Source organism: Hylobates moloch, unplaced genomic scaffold (assembly GCF_009828535.3).
Source record: "Hylobates moloch isolate HMO894 unplaced genomic scaffold, HMol_V3 SCAFFOLD_2, whole genome shotgun sequence".
In the NCBI taxonomy this organism is placed as follows: domain Eukaryota; kingdom Metazoa; phylum Chordata; class Mammalia; order Primates; family Hylobatidae; genus Hylobates; species Hylobates moloch.
In genome coordinates this window covers 37,176,960-37,196,418 of record NW_026652277.1, presented here as the reverse complement: position 1 = coordinate 37,196,418, position 19,459 = coordinate 37,176,960, and the positions used below count along the sequence as shown (strand labels likewise).

Below are 19,459 nucleotides of genomic sequence, written 5' to 3'. Positions count from 1 at the left end.
TTGGTTTATTGGAAGAGGCTCCTGACCAACCAGTTTTTCTTCCAGTCTTGTACTTCTTGGATCTATCCTTCATATGGTTCCAGATTAATCTCCCTATACAGGATACTCTTTATACCATAGAATAGGGTGCAAGGGCAACAATTCTGGAATCACATTGCTTAGGGATCTACACATGACAGCTCCAACATCCACTAGGCTATAGACCCTGGAAAAGTTATTTGACATTTTGTTTCCTTATTCTCTACCTACACCAAAGGACTGTTGAGAGAAATAAATGAGTTAATACAGGCAAAGCACTTAGAAAAGCTTCTAAGACAAGTGCTTAATAAATGATGGACACTGTTATTATTACCATTATCATCTATTTTATTAAAAACTTCTAGTGGCTTCCTGTACATTATATGGTAAAGCCTAAATCCCTTAACCTGGCAATTAGATGCTGTGTAATCTGATCTTGTCATTGGCTCAAATTTGATAAATAGTATTTGTCAATATGAATTATCTGCTCCAGACGGGGTGAACTAAAAAAAAAAAAATACCCTTTGAAATTATGTTTTTATTCATGCTGTGACTCATTATGTCCCTCCTTCTTTGATGTATTTTCGTTTCTCTCCATTTTTACTGTGTTACTCATTTTTCAGTGACTTACTCAAGTCTAGTTTGTTCCCAAAGAAGAAAAAACCAGATCAGCATTTGGTATTGGTCAAAGTTTCTAGAAAAAGGAATCTTCAAATAAATTGAGAAGGAGCTGTATGGTATAACCCATCTTGGAGATTAATATTGCACATTAATTTTTAATGGGCCTTGAGATGTCCTACAGTAAAGAATATTTTTAATATAGTATCCCAAATTTATTGGAGGAGTAAACATCTTTTTTCTTCCAGAAACGATTAGAAATCTAGACATGAATACTCTAGAATCAGGAAGAGAACTGAAAATCATTTTAATTTTGAAACTGGTGTTACAGTCACAATTTCCTATGGAAATGATATGTAAATTTCAAAAATGAGTTTAAGTAAATCTGGGAGAATTGAGAGAGTGAAAAGTTTAATTTTCTAACAAGTAGGAATTTTGACATATTATATAAGTGGAATACCAAAAATAAAAAACATTAAATAACATCTGATTAAGTTTATTCCTGATTAATATCACAATTAAAAACTTTGAAGACCAGAGAAAATTTTTTTGTAGTTGTTTTCTAGTAACCATAAATTTTTTTGCAGTCTGTACCTATACTTTTGATTATAACTATTAATGTTATATCTGATGATAGTAAGTCAGAGTATAGCAATACAGACTAAAGTTTTGATTCCTTACAGAATCTTAATCTATAATTCTATGCTCTTTTGCACACATTTGAGCCTTCAACTCCTAATTTCTAGGCCCCAAATTGTAGCTAGAAAAATTCCACTTTTATTTCTATTGTATAAGTCATAAACTAAAACAAAGAAAGAAAAGATGCTGAAATCAACAAATAAGATGAAGAAATTTAATAAAAAATCTGAAGCTTGACATCCATTCTTTTACATAACTGATTAAATGCCTGTTGCTTAAAATATTATTTAAAATGTGTGTACCCTGTTATTAATTCATTTAAAAATAACTGCAACCACCTAGACTGAACACAATTACTAGATAATTAGTGAATTCTTGAGAGAAAAATACATTTCTTGAAATGTGTTTATGTATGTTCATTTAATTGTATTCTCAGTATATGATTATATTTGATGTTAGAGTAGCAGGCCATTTTAATTCAAATAATTACTTGCATAATAGTAACCAAATATAAACAATATAAATAATATGAAAAAGTATTAATCAGACACACTAGTATATAAATTGTCAGTAGTTTCCTAAATAGCCGTAATTAGAATATTCCAATAGAAGAGTGTGTTTGCATTTCACGTCGATAATTACGATGTTGTTAGATAGATTCTGTTTTCCATCTGTGAAACACTTGGCATGTAATAGAAGACAGGAAAAACAATTTAAAGTCCTCTCCGTATTTTACATAAGGCACAGAAATTGGAAGTATAACTAAAAAACAATCATATCAGGCTTAAAATATCAATGTCATATAGGAAATATTTTCATTTTTCTAAAAGGTAAAGTCCTTTTATTTCTAGTTTTCCAAATTCTCTTTGATGTTTCACTACAAAGTTTTAAAATGGACAAAAGAAAGCTTTATTAGACATATGTTTATTAAAAATGAAAATTATTTTGCCATCCATTTGTAAATATTTTACTATAAATACTTTACTATTATCAAGTAAATATTTATCTTTCAAAGGCCAGGATTAAAGTTCTTTAAAACAGACCACTAGAGGGCAAGCCACACTCTGATCTCTGTTATAAATAAGTGAATGAATATAGCTCCCTTAAAAACACTAGCTATATCTAATAATCATTCTTTCTTTCCTTAAGTTTTTTTATTCAAAACTATGTTTTCAGTGCCCACTATGTACCAGCCACTGTGAATACAGAATTAAAGCAAGTCATATATATATCTCTCTGTATCCCTAGTTCTCTCTCCATATACACATAGGCATATAGATTTGAAAATGGTTTTAATACATTCCTTTAATGTTATTTATTCCTTCAGAATTTATTATCTTTAAATTTTTATCTTAAGGGTAGTGTGCTGTAGAAAAATCAAATAACCAGACTTTCCCAGGCAAGTTGGGAAAGTATAGTAACTTGGACATCTCTGACACTGAAAATCAAAGAACAGCTTTTGGTATAAAGTATATTGATGAATGTTCTATAATCTCCATAGACTGGGAGTTTAATAAAAGCCTGTGGAATATTCTTCAACACTGTCCGAAATTTGCCTCGGCATTTTCCTAACTTGGTTTGTCCCTTCTTTTACTGGGCAGACCAGGATCCACACATGAAGAAAAAAGTGGTTGAGTTGTTGTCAGAGATAATTAAAGTCTTCTTCAGGTCCCCATTAGCTAGTGCCCTGAGAAATGGGTGGAATGATTTCGTAATTTCTGTTGAATATAAAAGGACACTGATACCCTGGGGATATTGATTCAGAAAGACAGAAAGAATAGCTGAGAAGCTCTTTCAGTGATAGAGAAGTTAATGATTTTGTGATTCATCCAAGAGAAATGCCTTACAACCTTTGATAATGGCAAGGCAGATAGTGTCACTGCTGACCTTGTCAAATTAGCAGAAGCTAATAATATCAGGGCAGAAGGCAAACCTAAGCACCACAAAGGAGAGTTTAGCAACACTTGCATATTTTTAATTGTATTTGTTGGGGGGTTCTTTAACAAAAGATTGCTTTTGTTAATATCAGGGTTAATATCAGGATCAAAGTGTTAATATCAGGATCAAAGTGTTTTCTGACATCAATACTTTTATGGCAGACTAGACATACTAGAAATGCTCTGCCGAATTATTAGGAAAAATGGAAGCTGCCTCTCCTCCACATGCCATTAGTATTAAAAGTGTTAAATGTCCAATATAATTAAATTACATGGAGGAAAGCAATGAACACCAAGATACAGAAATTGATAGAGAAATGTTGAACCACCAGAACACAATCCACATCTCTTCACTTAGTAGGTTCACTGATTGATTCCTTCAGCAGATACTTGCATAACCTCTATTTAGGTTCCATGGATACAACAGTAACCAGATCTGCTCTCAACACAGCTTTCATTTTAGCTAGGGTCCCCTGCTAGATGCATAGGAGATAAAGCTGATCAACACTCCCTTCCCTTGAAGGGTTTTCTTGTACATGTGGGGGAAAGATGTCGACATTCAGATCAATGCAATGGAAAAAAAAATCAATAAAAATTTAAATATGTACCAATTACTGTGGAAACGAAGAGGTGGAAGTTATCTTCTGAGGAAGTTGGGGAAGGGGCTACATTCCAGGTATTGTCTGGAAGAAGATTCAAGGGAAGAAGGTTGTTTTGTTCAGATCATCTTGTTTTGGCAGAAACTTGAAGGGTATGTGACTACTTGTTAGATGCGAAGGAAGTAGCATGTCAGACACTGGGCACCAAGTGGTGGGAGAACATGGCACTGTAAGTGGAATATGGAAATGAAAATGGGGCTGGAGAAGGAGGCAGGAGGCAGGAGCGAGAAGGTGGAGGACCTGGCATGCCCCATTCCTACAGGGAACTGTGATTTCCTTTAAGTTGGCAATAGGAAACATTTAAAGGTTCAAGCTGGAACTTGATGAGGGAACACATGAAAATTATGCAAAAATAAAGTAAAAAATCATTACTTTTGTATTCTACATACATATTCATACACACAGGCACACCATTCTGATGAAGGTATGAGAAGTGGATTGGAGTAAGGCAATTATTCTTAGGCTTACAGATCGGGATTTTTACAAAGAAACCGGATGGACTATTTTCAACCAAACAATAAGAATTCCTCACTCACAGCTAATAATTGTTTAACCCTCTTCTCCCAGAACAATGTGTTATGGGAAACCAGGCATGGTTCTGAAAAGAGAGTTCATGTATAAAATAAAGCAATGAGAGGCCTTCACCTTTCATTCTGCCAATCTTTGGGCATTCAAGTTACCGCAGGGAGGAGAGTTTCATATGAATAACTAAATGACTTAAGTGCATTTAAATTGATATCAATTTTACATAACAAAATCTCCTAAAATTTACCATCTCTGACATTTCAATAGGGTTCAGAGATTTATTATATGCAATTATATGTTTTGTTAATAGCTGTGACAAATTAGATTTTCAACATTTTTATGCGAGGTTTATGGAAACAAGTTTATATATTTGTTACTACTAAGCAAAAGTAATTTTTTTATTTTTAAAAGTTTGTTTAATTGATAAGAAACTGAAACAAAAATTAATTTCCAGGTAATGAAAATTATTAATCAGAAGTATTAATCCAGTAATGTAGTAAATATTTTTAAGGACATAAAAATACTTGATAAATTAATTAATTTACATTACAGATGCTCTGCATCTATGTACATTACCGCCTGCAAAGGTGTCTTTCAACAACAACAACAAAAATTTTCTTGGTAGCAGTTAGCATCACAACCTCCACAAGTGGTTTGACAAATCTAGGTCTCGTCATGGTTGCTAAATATGTAAATCATACTGAATGACCGAGGCTAAAAGCAAAGTGACAGTTGACTGTGACTGCCATTAACCATGGATCACATCCCGGCATGTAATGCAATTATATGGCAGGAAACAACTAATGTGGGCTGCTCTGGTGGGAGAAGGGAGAAAATATTGAATTTTTCTTTGTAATCTATTTACATCTTGCAATGGGGGCATTAGTCAGATTAAGGTTCAGAATGCCAGGCGCACACCAGCCCAGTGTGCTAAGTGGTGCCTTCATTCCTAATGTGATAAGAAGGTAATGGTTGGATAAACAAATACATTCTAATATACATTGCTTCCACTGATGTAGACTGAAATCTTTTAGAAACGTAAAGATCTGCCAGCATTATTAAGTATGACCTCTACTTTTCCTTTTCCTCATTAATAGACAAATTTTGCTGAAATTTTCTTAGTAAATCATATTAATTTCCTCACAAAATTGAAGCTTTATATTATCAAGACACATGAAGACAACACATTAAAATGTACATTTCAATTATTTTATTTGTATTCTGAATATATAGACATACATAGATAGATCACATCAAATTTAAGAGAGAAACAGGTGAAGGAGTGGCAGGCATTAACGCAACAGCTTTAGAGCAGCCTGGTAAAAGCCTTTGAATATTCTTGGAGTTTGAAATATTCAAACTTCGGAATATTTTTCTTGGATGCTCATGTATTGTCAACCATCATGACAAGTCTCTTAAATGTATGTCTAACTTATTTGGGAAATTCATTTGTTTTGTGAATACACAGATTTTAATTTTAGAACTCATAAATTGCTTTACCTAACTTTCTTTTAAACTTTAAAGCCCATCACTTGAATGATTTTGGGTTATATAAAATACGTGCTACCCCATGCTCTGGGCAGATGGTATACTTCAGAATCAATATCAAATTCGCTAAATTAGCCATAAATAAACTCCCCGTTTCTCAAAGAAGCTTTCTGAGAATAACCAGTGTTGTCATTCCCACAGTAACATTTTCCTCATTTTTCCATCGCCTCATTCCACAGAACATGTTCATACAAGATAATTGTTCAAAAACTGTCAATAGTAAATAACAACTCAGTATCAAATCTGTTATAGATAAGCTTGACTCGTTAAGGTATACTAACAAAATTTGTATTTATATTCAAATGCCTATATTCAGTTTGTGCATATAAATTAAGGGAAGACCAGAAATAATCCAGGCTCCTTAATTAGGTATAAAGTAAGTTCAGATATTTCAGAAATGTGTGTGAACTTGGTATGCTTTGACCAATTTACAAAATATTATAGTTCTATTGGCCTTAATTCTTTGAAATCTTTTACAGGTCAAATAATCTCCTCTGAGAAGCCTTCTTTGGCAATCTCCACAAGTTATCACATACTTCTATGATTTACTGTATCTTTCCTTCAAGGCACTTATCACAATTACAATTAAATTCCTTTCTATATATCTCTTTAGTGTTTATCTCTTACACTAGCCTGTGTGTTCTATAAGAGCAGCAATATAAATATATTTATTTATAAAATATATTTATTTTATACATATACACATATATGTAATATATATACACACATATATATATATTATATATATATATTTTTTTTTCCTCGAGATGGAGTTTTGCTCCATCTTCCAGGCTGGTGTGCAATGGCGAGATCTCAGCTCACTGCAACCTCTGCCTCCTGGGTTCAAGTGATTCTCCTGCCTCAGCCTCCCAAGTAGCTGGGATTATAGGTGGGTGCCACCACGCCTGACTAATTTTTTGTATTTTTAGTAGAGACGGGGTTTCACCATGTTGGCCAGGCTGGTCTTGAACTCCTGACCTCGTGATCCACCCGCCTCGGCCTCCCAAAGTGCTGGGATTACAGGCATGAGCCACCATGCCTGGCCCTAAATGAGGAAATATTTAAATGGTGATATATTCCTTGATATTTCTCCATCTCCGTAATGAAAGATCTTAAATATATCTAATTCGCAAAGGACTAGATTATTTATAATACTTAAATGACAGGAAATCAATCAACTGCTTTACATATACTTTATATATGTAACATGGAAAGCTAACAATGATTTAGAAATAGCATCAAGAATATCTCACTTATACAATATATGCTTCTAGTAGTATATATGTAATTAATTTAATAATTGTAATTTATTTCTTAATTATAGTATATGCTGCTTTCACATGTATCTTCTCAATAAATAATTGCTAAAGTCTTTGGGTAAGGTGTTACTGCCTCTGTTTCACAGATGGACAAACTGAGGCTCAGAATGTTAGGGGTTTGCCCAAATTTAAACACTTAGTAGGTAATACTGAAAGAATTGAATCTTCACAGCCTTATAGTCTGAATGAAATCCCAATGACAGAATTCTTAATGAGTATTTTAATAGCTTGACCTTTAAGGTATTTCTGCTTAATGTATTAGGTTTTCCTTAGTGAACCTCAGTTTTTGTTAGCTGAGTAAAATGGATAATTGAAAGCATCTAAAATTTTCCCTTATGTTAGAGAGAGTAGTGAATGTTAAGCATGGATAATGCAGCTAAATAGCTGTAATCATCTACTATGCATAGCCAATAGTCAACAGATGTTCAATATAGATCCAACAGATCTAAGGGGAAAAAACACCTACCACATATAACCTAACACAGGACTTTATTTGCAATAATGCACCCTAAAACGAGGTCAATTTTGGCACACAAGCAACAATTTTGGCAATTCTTACTTTTTGATATCATATTTTCCTATTTTAGGGCTGTATGCTAGCTTCCTCCAAAGAGAAACTTGGCAGTCTAAACAGTGTATATAGATGTCATGAAATTTGTGTAAACATTAACCAAACAATCCCTAATGATGTGGCATTTTGTATGTATGCATATATTGATGTTCTATGTGCATGTATGTATGAATATATTAAATTTCATATAAAAACGTTAAAGTGAACTGAAATAGGACAAATCAAGTAAAAAATTAACTGTAACCGTACATGCTTTTGGACTGGATCACCTGTGTAGAAAACAAATATTTATTGTTATTTTTTCTCAATAATATGGTAGTAATGTTTAGCTATGTTTTCAGATTGAATCCTTAAAAATAATTCAGTTATAGTTAATTACTTGAATAAAAATGAAATGTCATTTAAATTAGCACATATTTAACTAAAATATGATATCTTCATTTGTCCCAGTACGTGGCTCCTCACAGACAATTCTTGAATGTGAACCTTGTGGACTGGAGGTTCTAAATATCAAGCAAATGAAAACAGTATTGACTGGGACAGAAGATTCTTTGGTTTGGAATATCCTCCATTCCTTCAACCAAAATATGCTGAGCACTGAGTGTCCAATGAAGAGTGGAAGCACACATGATCTCCAATTTTGGTGAAAGTGCTCGAAGCGGGCTGACTTTTCAGATTATGAAGACTAAATTCCCTGTTTTCGGAGACATTTGATTGGTGTATGGTGAAAGCTGGGGGTGGAGTGCATGTAAATACCAGTGGCAGTCGGCTGCCCTCTTCATAGTGGACACAGGAGCCTTTAGAGTGAAGGGAGTGATGGATTTGCAAAATCTCCTGCTGCTCCCGAAGCTTTCCCAAGCCCTGCTTCTAAGTCCATGGCTCTTGTAATCAAAGTAACATGCTCATCAGCCTGGATAATCATTGTTACATCAATGTCTGCATCTGGTGTTTATCATCTTGGAGAGCCAAGCAACAGAAGGCCTCATTTCGACCAGGCATTTAAAAATCTCTTCTTGGAATGACACTTCCTGTATGCCCTAAAGGACCTACAGTGAGTGCCAAGTTACCGTGTTTCCTGTTGTATATACACACGGAGAGCACTATGAAAAGGGAACTGAAGTCCCCAGGATAGAGGCTTACGGGAAGCATGATGTCATGCAACAGCACAGACTGGGAAGGATGTGTTCATGGCTCAGTCACTCACTGATCAGTTTCCTTTCTGTAAACTAGGGATAATATCAATTTTTTTTCTTTTTCTCAAAAACGAACTGTGAAGGCCAAATGTCATAGCATATGAACTGTGCTTTGAAAATTGTAAAGCTAGATACAAACAACGATTAATGATAATAATGATAAAAATATTAAACTGTTATTTAAATGCAAGATACTGTTATCTTATTCCTCAAACCCAACTTAGAAAATCCCTGCTTCCTCCAAATACAATTCTTACTTCTTGAAATTTGCATCTTCTTCATCTGTTGTTCAATTATGTTTTAATCCATGAATTATGGGATTTCTAACTCCCAGTGACCTTATACTGGACTCAGGCTGACTATGCATAAATATCTGACTACCTGAGGTAGGGTGCTTAGTACACACAATGAAAGGAAAAAGAGGGGGTCCCATCTGTATCATAAACACATATACACAAAACTAAAAACTGAACCAATGTATCCAGAAACTTAAACAAAAAAGGATAATCTTATTGAAGTGCTCCTAAAAAATCAGGATAAAGATAACAATTTTGAAAATTAAACTTGTAACCCAATACTGCAAAGATATACTCTTCCAGGTTGGGATTACAGCATTTCCAACCCTGTACTGAAAAAAAGGAAAATATTTTATGGCCATGAAAAGTTGGAATGGAGGCACAGTACCGAAAAAAGGGATACCATTAAGAAGAGACATCTGGTCATTCTGGCATGATCGCATTTCTGTTACAAAGTGCAAATACATTCTTTATGAGAATGTGCCATCGATTACATACTCTGCATTTTAGCACTGTTTCTAAACACACTGTAAATTATGTTAAGTAACTCACTGAGTCTCTGATTTAGATTTTTTTTTTCTCAAGCAGAAAGATAATGTTTGCTACAAAAAGGAATAAACCAGTAGACAAATCACATTTATAAACTCTGCAAGTGACGTGAGTGACGTTAAAACATCTGGGAGACGTTAGAGACTGCATTAACTCTAATCATGGATCACATTATGGCAGATTTCTTTTTTCCTTAATGAGGAGAAAAGACTGAGATAGTGAATGTGTTATTCAACATAACCCTGCAGTCCTTGTCCAAGGACTAATAAAGCACCAGAGAGAAGGCCTTGCTCCATCAGAATTCCAGAACTAAGGGTAGGCAATCTCCTTTATGTTTGGCCTATGTGTCACTAGGGATAGTGTCTGAAAAAACAAGGCCCATTTTCTCACTCCAAATAAATCACGGACTATCTAGCACCCAATATTTACATTGAACAAAAAGATGATCCTTGTTCCCTTTCTTCTAGCAACACCAAATTTATCTGTTAATTGTGTAACCTAAAGAAGAGGTCACTAAAGACAAGACTCCATATACAACGAGAAGATGTAAACTCTGTAAAACTATAATATAAATGGAAAAACCTGATTTCATAATTATGCTGCAAAATATAGTCAAAATATTTTTTAAATTGACTTTACATATGCATATTTATACAGAAAACTATCTCAAGTCCCAATGTTACATAGATAAATATAGAGAAAGGCCTAGGAAATTAACTGCAACTCCAGTAGTTCACCTTGGAAGAGACTTATACATCATTTTCAATATGCAGAATAACAATCATTTCACTTTAAAAGTGCTTTTCAGGCATTTATCTTTAAGGTACATATTTTCATTTCATTTGTAAAGAAGCAATCAAACAAGATCTACTTTGTGTGAGGTTTACTTGATTTCAAAGTATAATTAAATAAAACATTAACACCTCTTTGATGAAGAGGCTGCTCTCCAAAGATTTAAGTCCTTATAAGTAAGCTTATACAATATTTTTTAAAGGAGGATCTAGTGAGAAATACGTTGACTTGGGTGCCTTGGTACTAGAGAACTAGAGAGATCAGAATAAAGTATTACTTCCCAAAGTGTCTTATTTGAATTTCATTTTAAAGCTCAGAGTTGGGGTTAGGGGGGACTTGACTAGAGAAAGTCCCTATTTTCTATGGATTATTAGGTATTACACCCTTCAGGACTAGTGTTCCATGGACCATACTTTGGGAAACTTGCTTCACGGTTAAATCAACATTTGGGAAATGTTGCTTCAAGACATAGAGTATAGAGAGTTAAAGAGAGTTTTATTATGATGCTTGAATAGTCTGCTAAACTGCAAGCATAGGTTAAGAAAAAAAATTCTAGGGGAGTAGTAATTGACACCTGAGGCCCATTCAGCAGTAGGACCTGGTATCCTGCTATTACAATAAGGTCAGCATGACCTTGAAGCCCTCAGAGGAATAAGAATCCATCTGGAGGGAAAACCAGAGACCTCTTTAGAGGCCATCACACCTCTCTGATCATTCCAGAATGATTAAATGATGTTCCTCCTTAATAGACCCATAGAATGGACCCAAGTTTATTTCATCATCACTGCCAACACCATTATTTATGACCAATGGCCCAAAACACTGCATTGTTAACTCAAAAAACTTCAATAGAAAAGCAAACATAAGCACACATTAGCACATTTAAAAAAAAAAAAACTTTTCCTACTTCATCTGCTGATTGGGCAACATCTTGACTGGAACTCATTGGACTAAAGTAAATTCAACTTACCTGCTTAACTGCCTCACAGCAAACACTTTCTTTTGTCAATACAAGTGATGGAATTAATTGGAAGAGTAATCATTAAATGTGCTTTAATTGCCCAGTGTGCATAAGGGAACAGAAAGGGAAGACTTTTTATGGATTTCCCATTTCTCCCACTGTCTGCCCTACTTTCCTTCAAACCTAAACTGCAAACATAGCTGAAGGTATTTTTATCTTGCATAACTGCAAATGCCTGCATCTTTAATAGAGATGACTTATAAAGACATTTTGGAACATGCTGACTTCATAATGAAGAAGCTGTACTCCCAAAAGAGTCATTAACCCAGACATTCAGTGCCTGAACCACTGGGAATTATACAAAACCATTCAATGAGCAATGCAAGATGGATTCTTATGCTTTCAGCTAAGAGGAAGTAGGTAGGAATCTCTCGCAACACTTCAAACACTTTGAGATCAGTGAAGAAATTGAAGCTCCAAAAAGGTAAAATGACTTTCCCAAGGTCACAGAGCTTATCAAGTCTCTAAATATTCAACCTAGGAAGAGATCTCTAGATCTTTCTACAGATCATATCACCTCTAAAAATAGAATATAAAATATATTTGTAGGTATACTGATATTTTGTTGTGTCATTCTTTCAAGATAATACAATTAATTTTAAAAGATAAGGATTATCTAATGTAAGATTCAAATATTAGTCAAGGGTAAAATTCAATTTTTCATTTTTTAACACTGATTGACTCATTGTACTTGTCAGGTTATATTAGTTGGTGTGACAAGCTCCAAAATGCATAATGGTGAAAATGTGATGGAAGTTCATATCTGAACTCTGATATAAATACTTTCGCCTAAGGAGACATTCATCATCTCTTTGGATAAATGACTAAAAGGGAACAAAGAAACTGCAATTTCTTGAGCCATCAAGAAAGCCACATTTAAAAACTATTTTTCAGAAAAACTATCTAGCATTTTTTTTTTTTTTTTTTTTGAAACGGAGTCTTGCCCTCTCGACTCACTGCAAGCTCTGCCTCCCAGGTTCATGCCATTCTCCTGCCTCAGCCTCCCCAGCAGCTGGGACTACAGGCGCCCACCACCACGCCCAGCTAATTTTTTGTATTTTTTTTAGTAGAGACGGGGTTTCACCGTGTTAGCCAGGATGGTCTCAATGTCCTGACCTCGTGATCCACCCACCTCGGCCCCCAAAGTGCTGGGATTACAAGCGTGAGCCACCGCGCCCAGCCTAGTATATCCTCTTTATTGTAACCTGGGTACCTGTTGTTCCTATGTAGCCTGGGAAACTAATGATGCCCCTCTCTGTCTTAGTACCCCTCCAAGAAACATTGTCTTAAATGGGTTCAGGCTGCTATAACAAATGAGCATAATCAAGGCGGCTTAAAACAACATTTATTTTTTATGATTCTGGAGACCGAGACCAGGGTGCCTGCATGATTAGATTCTTAGTGAGGGCTCTTTCTGGTTATATCCTCACATTGCTTTTCCTTGGTACATATAGAAAGAGAGAGCTAGTGTTTCTTTCTTCTTCTTCTTCTTTTTTTTCTTTTCTTTTTTTTTTTTTTTTTTTTTTTTTGAGATGGAGTTTCGCTCTTGTTGCCCAGGCTGGAGTGCAATGGCGCAATCTCGGCTCACTGCAACCTCTGCCTCCCCGGTTCAAGCAATTCTCCTGCCTCAGCCTCCCGAGTAGCTGGGATTACAGGCATGTGCCACCATGCCTGGCTAATTTTGTATTTTTAGTAGAGACGCGGTTTCACCATGTTGGCCAGGCTGGTCTTGAACTCCTGACCTCAGGTGATCCACCTGGCTCAGCCTCCCAAAGTGCTGGGATTACAGGCGTGAGCCACCACGCCCAGCCTCTTCTTCTTTTTATAAGGGCATTAATTCCTATCATCGGGGTCCATCCTTATGACCTCACCTAGTCCTAATTACCTCTCAAAGACCCCACATCCAAATACCAACACACTGGGGACTCAGGGTTTCAACATATACATGGTGGAGAGACACAAACATTCAGTCCATAGCAAACATCCATTGGAAAAACGTGAGAAAGCTATGTAGATACTCATAAACCTTCCAAAATACTTGCCAAAAATGTGGACTCTAAAAACAAATGATTGTATATTTTTTAAAGTTCGTACCCATTTTTATATATCACAGAATGCAAGGGATAACATTAAATGAGTGCAATTATGAAAAAGTAAACATAATTTTCTATTTAATTTTATCATTCAATTTGGTCTTGGCTTGGTGAATGAGAAAACTGGCAGTTACAAATTGTGTAATTCAACTTAATGAATATCAAACTGAAAATAAATGTCAGAAATGTGCATTTCTGGCCAGGCACGGTGGCTCATGCCTGTAATCCCAGCACTTTGGGAGGCCGAGGCGGGCGGATCACGAGGTCAGGAGATCCAGACCATCCTGGCTAACACGGTGAAACCCCGTCTCTACTAAAAAAATACAAAAAATTAGCCGGGCGCGGTGGCGGGTGCCTGTAGTCCCAGCTACTCGGGAGGCTGAGGCAGGAGAACGGCGTGAACCCGGGAGGCGGAGCTTGCAGTGAGCCGAGATAGCACCACTGCACTCTGGCCTGGGCAAAAGAGCGAGATTCTGTCTCAAAAAAAAAAAAAAAGAAATGTGCATTTCTTTTTTCTGAAAAAAATATGGCCATATTTCTTCCACTAATTTATTTCTAGTTTAATATAATTGTATATAGTAAATCGTATTCAATTTTCCAAGATCATCTACAAATAAGTCCCTGGCTGAACAGCTGCATGTGAAAAAAGACATTATTTAAACATTGTATAAAGGTATAGTATATATTATTTATTTCTATATATTAAGTAATACTCTAACACTCTATATTTTAAAAGTTTGGAAAATACCCTTCCTATAAAGTAATTTAAAACACAAAATCCTCAATTGTTCATATATTGGTACTCTACAAATGGGCAGGAGCTTTAAACAATCGATTTTAAGTGCAATGCTAGTATTTCTTTCAGTAAAAATAGATTAGGCTGGATGAAAGCTATTCTGAACGAAGGTATAAAAGTAAAAGCATACACAGGTATGCATGAGAGAGACACGCGGGGGAGAGAGAGAAGAGGTTTGGGAGGAAGAGAGGGAGAGAAATTACAGAATGAGAGGTTATATTAAAATTTTAACAATTTCATCTTTATGAAGAAGTTAACATGAAAAGCAACCTACACACAAAAAAAAGCTTAAAAAAATCTATGGTGAAAAGAAAGTATCCTCACTTTTTAATTAGTCTTTAAAAGTTCAGAGTTGACAGTCAACCTCCAAAATCACAGTAGATTCTCTTATCACCATTAACCTTCAATACAAAGGGCTTTATAGTCACCAGAATAATTTTTGAAATCATTACAATATTTTAATCTTAACCTCTTCTTTCTTTTTCTCCTAATTTAAGTGAGTTTTTAACTGTGTTTGGAACTGCTGGGGAGACTATCCTGTATTCTATGTCACATGTTCTCATAATTTGTTCTATTGAAACACTCCAAGATCTGTGGTTTCTGGTCTTCTGCGATGCCAGGGACCAGAGAAAAGCACAAGAAACGGAAAGTGCCCCACAGTTGTAGGCACATTTTCTAGAAAATTACAGTGCGTTTCATCAACACAGATGGGTATCTTGTCTTATCTTTGCCTGGATTCCCTAAAAGAAGAGCTCCACAGAGGGAGTATGTGCACGTGACTCACCAAGGGACACCCACAGGAAAGGGGGAGAGTGAGATGGTCAGGATAGGGCAGAGGAGGGGCTGAGCAAGAATGTGGTCTCCACCAGAGGCAAGCTTCAGCCTCACCAAGCCTCTGGACCCTCTGGAGCATGAACTGCCCAACAGAATTGTTCCCACCTTGAGGAAACCTACCAGGCAAGGCAGCTCTTGCTTCAGTCAAAGGAGATTCCTTGGAGAAAGGAGAAGGGGGCAGCTGTGAGCCTTTAGCCGCCAACAGGACAGCAGCTGGGGGACGTGTGCACTGGGCCAGTAAAGGAGATCAGGACAGGAAAGCAACAGCATCCACTGTGTGTTCATTCCTTAGAGATTTTCCATCACCTTTCTTTTGGCATAACTGATCATCTCTGCATGTAGCAGAAACAGGCACTAGGATAGATGAAAAGTTATGACTGTAGTTGGAATGAAATAGTGTCTATGCAACTGATTAGGGGTATAGTTTGTGAAAGAATGCATGGCTGTACTAGAGAGGGAGAGAGAGAGAAAATAATAAAAATATTAGAAATTAATTTTCAAAAAATTATTCTGCTAGTTTCACCAAAGTGACAAGGATGCTGCTATATTGGAAGTTGAAAGAACAGGATAATTAATAACAAAATACTTTTTACAATTGCTGTTAAAACCATGTACTACAAAAAAACACATGTAAACGTAGTCACTTAGCATTCCAATTACCAAATGCATAATAAATCAAATTCAAACAATGTTACCTTTAGGAATAAGTGTCAGAAGTATAAATACCCTAATAAAAATTTTAAAAGCTTTAATTCCATTTCTATAAAAGGTTCACAGATAATTTATTGATTTTTTTTCCTGGAAGAAAAATAAGAAGAAATAGACGTCAACCCAAGTAGGAGCCAACAAAATGAGCAGTTAGAAGTTTAATGCACGAGAGAAGTGATTTACATTCTAGAAATTATCTTGGTCCTCTTCAGAGCACACAATCCTTTTTGCATAGTGACGATTCAATACACGCTTAAAAACATGTTGGAAAATTGAACTGAAACGGACTTTGAAAAACTCTATCGATTTTTGGTAGCTTTAATTCAACCAGCAATGGATGAAGCATCAGGAAGGCTAAGGGTGTTAGGGTAAGATTGAAAGCTGTGGGATCAGACAGGTCTATGTTTCAATCCTAACCCTGCATTTAGCTAAGTTTGACTTTGGTACATTACTCAAACTGATAGAGCCTCAGTGCCTCATCTTCAACACTTCTCTGGGTTATTGTGAGGATTAAAAGAGGTAAGACATAAATGATGCCTTGCATGTTTTATGCAACAGGGGCAATTATTATTGCTGCTGTTAGGGAGATAAGAAACATTCACTTAAGTGGAGGCTGCAATCTGTCAGGCAGCTGGCAAATGTCCACCTGCATGCATGTTCTTTGGCCTGTCCTACATAAGACATTTAAAATAAAAATTGAGATCTGGCTTTTCTTGGAAAACTGGAAGCTGCCACCATATTGGGCCCATATTCCTGCAGTGAGAACCTGGAGTCTTTTGTGTTAGACAGGACATGTGCTCTCCAGTTCACCACACTTTCCAGCAGAATCTGTTGTCCTACACTCAGCCCACTTACTCATGTAACCTCATTGGTCCCAGTAGGCACTGGAGCTTGCGACTGCCTGGTTTGCCAAGGAAGCATAAGACTCAGAGGCATGCAATATAAATCTACATGGGGGCAGCTGAAGATGCAGTGCTGTGTGGTAGAAAACAGCTGGAACCGGGAGCCAAGGGACATGAGTTGTAGCCCCAGTTCTACATTAACACCTGTGTGAACTCTGAGCTCTATAGAGGTCTGTTTCCTCATCTGTAAAATATATGTTCTGGGTAGGTCAAGTTTCTGAACACAAGGCAAGTCAGTTCCCCATCTGGGTTTCAGTTTCTCATTTGTTCTTTTTTAAAAATGATGCCAAATTAGTGGGTCACCGAAGCCTGGTTGAATTAGAGAAAGCCCTCCCTCCAAATGCTCCTGTCAAAAAAAGAAACACTGCACACAGAGTTGATGGGATACATTTGGAAGCTCAAATGCCAAAAGGAAGTTTAACATACATAAGAGCAGCACTTTTGAGAATGCACTCCCCTGTGTTGCTGGCCTAATGCATTAGTTCTAACTGAGTAAATAGAACTAATTGTTTCCCTCAAGTTTATTCTTCTGCCTAAAATACCTAGGAATGCTCAAGTACTAAAATAAATTATATCTGCTTTATAATTCTCTTTGAGCAAAATTCCAGCCATATACTCTTATAACTTTGGAGAACTACGTTTTGAAACTCTTGACTCCAGGTACTTATCGTTATTCACTCTTTCTATTCAGTCAAGATTTATTCTGGTGTTTTTCATTCTGGAAATTTTTAATCAAATGATTTTTGTAAATCCCACAAGATAAAAAGATGCGAAATACATGTAACTCAAAATGTGATACTCAAGTTCTCACCTAAGACAGTACATTAAAAAACCCATATTCAATTTTCATAGCAGTGTGCAAAACCTATTTCTTAAAAAAAAAAAAAAAAAAGACATACACAGCTAATATACCTTGCCGAAGTCCAAGATACTGGATGTGGAAGTGTCAAGAAAATAAACTTTACAGAAAGTTACTGTCAAGGTTTTCTCTGTTTTGTGTTCTGTTGTTGTATAGAGTAGCTACTCTACTCAAAGGTGACAGTCAATTAGTGACAATTCCCAGTGGTGGAATAACAGCTAACAAGAATGGGAGGTAAGGGGGCTATATCAACTCTGGCAAAATAGATTCTAGGTTTGTGTTGTTCCTGGTTTAACAAATCTTAATTTCTATGCTTTTTGAAAAATCATCTTTCATAAGAAGCCAACTGTGTTACTTTCTAAAACACATTTAATTTAAAAAATTCGAATAGGCTTAATGAAAGACTAAAGGTGCACAGGTAAAGCATACTCTGTTATTTGACATGGGCAAGAAGGTAACTGTTCTGACTAATCAATTATTTTCTTCAAATTCACGAAAGGGCAACAACTTGTCAAAGACACAGAATATAGTACATTTAATTCTAAATCCACTGTGAGCATGATCTAATTTTTCGCCTAGTGATTAAGAAGGTATTACATGATCTTGCAGTGTCCTGGTAGGGTGATTATCCACCTTGTTTACCCAGGACAATCTCAGTTTATATTTGTAAAGGAACAATTATTAATAACTTTCCCTTTCCTGCACAAAAATGACCCAATTTAAGCAATAAATTATGTGGTCTCCCTACCTCTGAGTCACTATAATGCACGCAGTCTGTCATGCAGCACTGTAGATAGACAGACATGTAGGTTTAATAAGATTGAACCTGTTGAAGAAAATGCTCTAAAAGGAAGATTTACAATACAAAGTGTAAATAAATGTTCTTCCACACTGATTTTAGTCAAGCTATACTTTAAATTTAAGTCTACTAAGCAATAACAAAAAATGGTCAGAAATAGGTTAAAATTACCAAACTAGTAAGTAATACAAATGTCTCATTTCCATTATCTATCAAGTTTTTAATTCCTGTCTTCAAAGACAAATTAAAGCCCAGAGTATTTAAATAATCACCACAAAAAAACTATATTCTAAACATTGTATAATGAATTAAAGTAAAAAAAAAAAGTTGAATATGGGGTCTACATGGTCTTCTCATTTCCCAAATTTAAAATATGTTTCACCATGTGAATTTTGTTCTGTATTTCTATGAAACTACTCATGTGGATTGAAAAAAAAAATGATTTTAACATGGTTTTGTTACCAATAGTACAAAGTAACAATAAAAACAAAAGAATAATTATTTCTACTAAGTCCTTAATAAATAAAATTAGCTGAAAGTTGAATTTTATTAAAAGAATATGTAGCACTAAAAGAAATCAATAATACAAAGCAAAACATGTCTTTAATACAGGCATAGTAAGATAGCTTTTTAGGATAAAGTTTCAAGTTAAGTGACAATATTTTAAAAATCAAATGCAAAACTCTGTATTTAAATAATTTAATATACCCATGCATTTACCCTATTCACAAACTTCCTAAAAATGAAGATCCCCAAACAAGTTACTTTTACAATCCAATGACA

At 35.5% G+C, this 19,459-nt stretch overlaps 1 protein-coding gene across 1 annotated transcript in view; it reads right to left on the bottom strand.

Annotated features, from left to right (window-relative positions):
- The window catches only part of UNC5C (unc-5 netrin receptor C), a 396,902-nt gene that overhangs the window by 355,284 nt on the left and 22,159 nt on the right, over nucleotides 1–19,459 (bottom strand). The window lies entirely within an intron of this gene.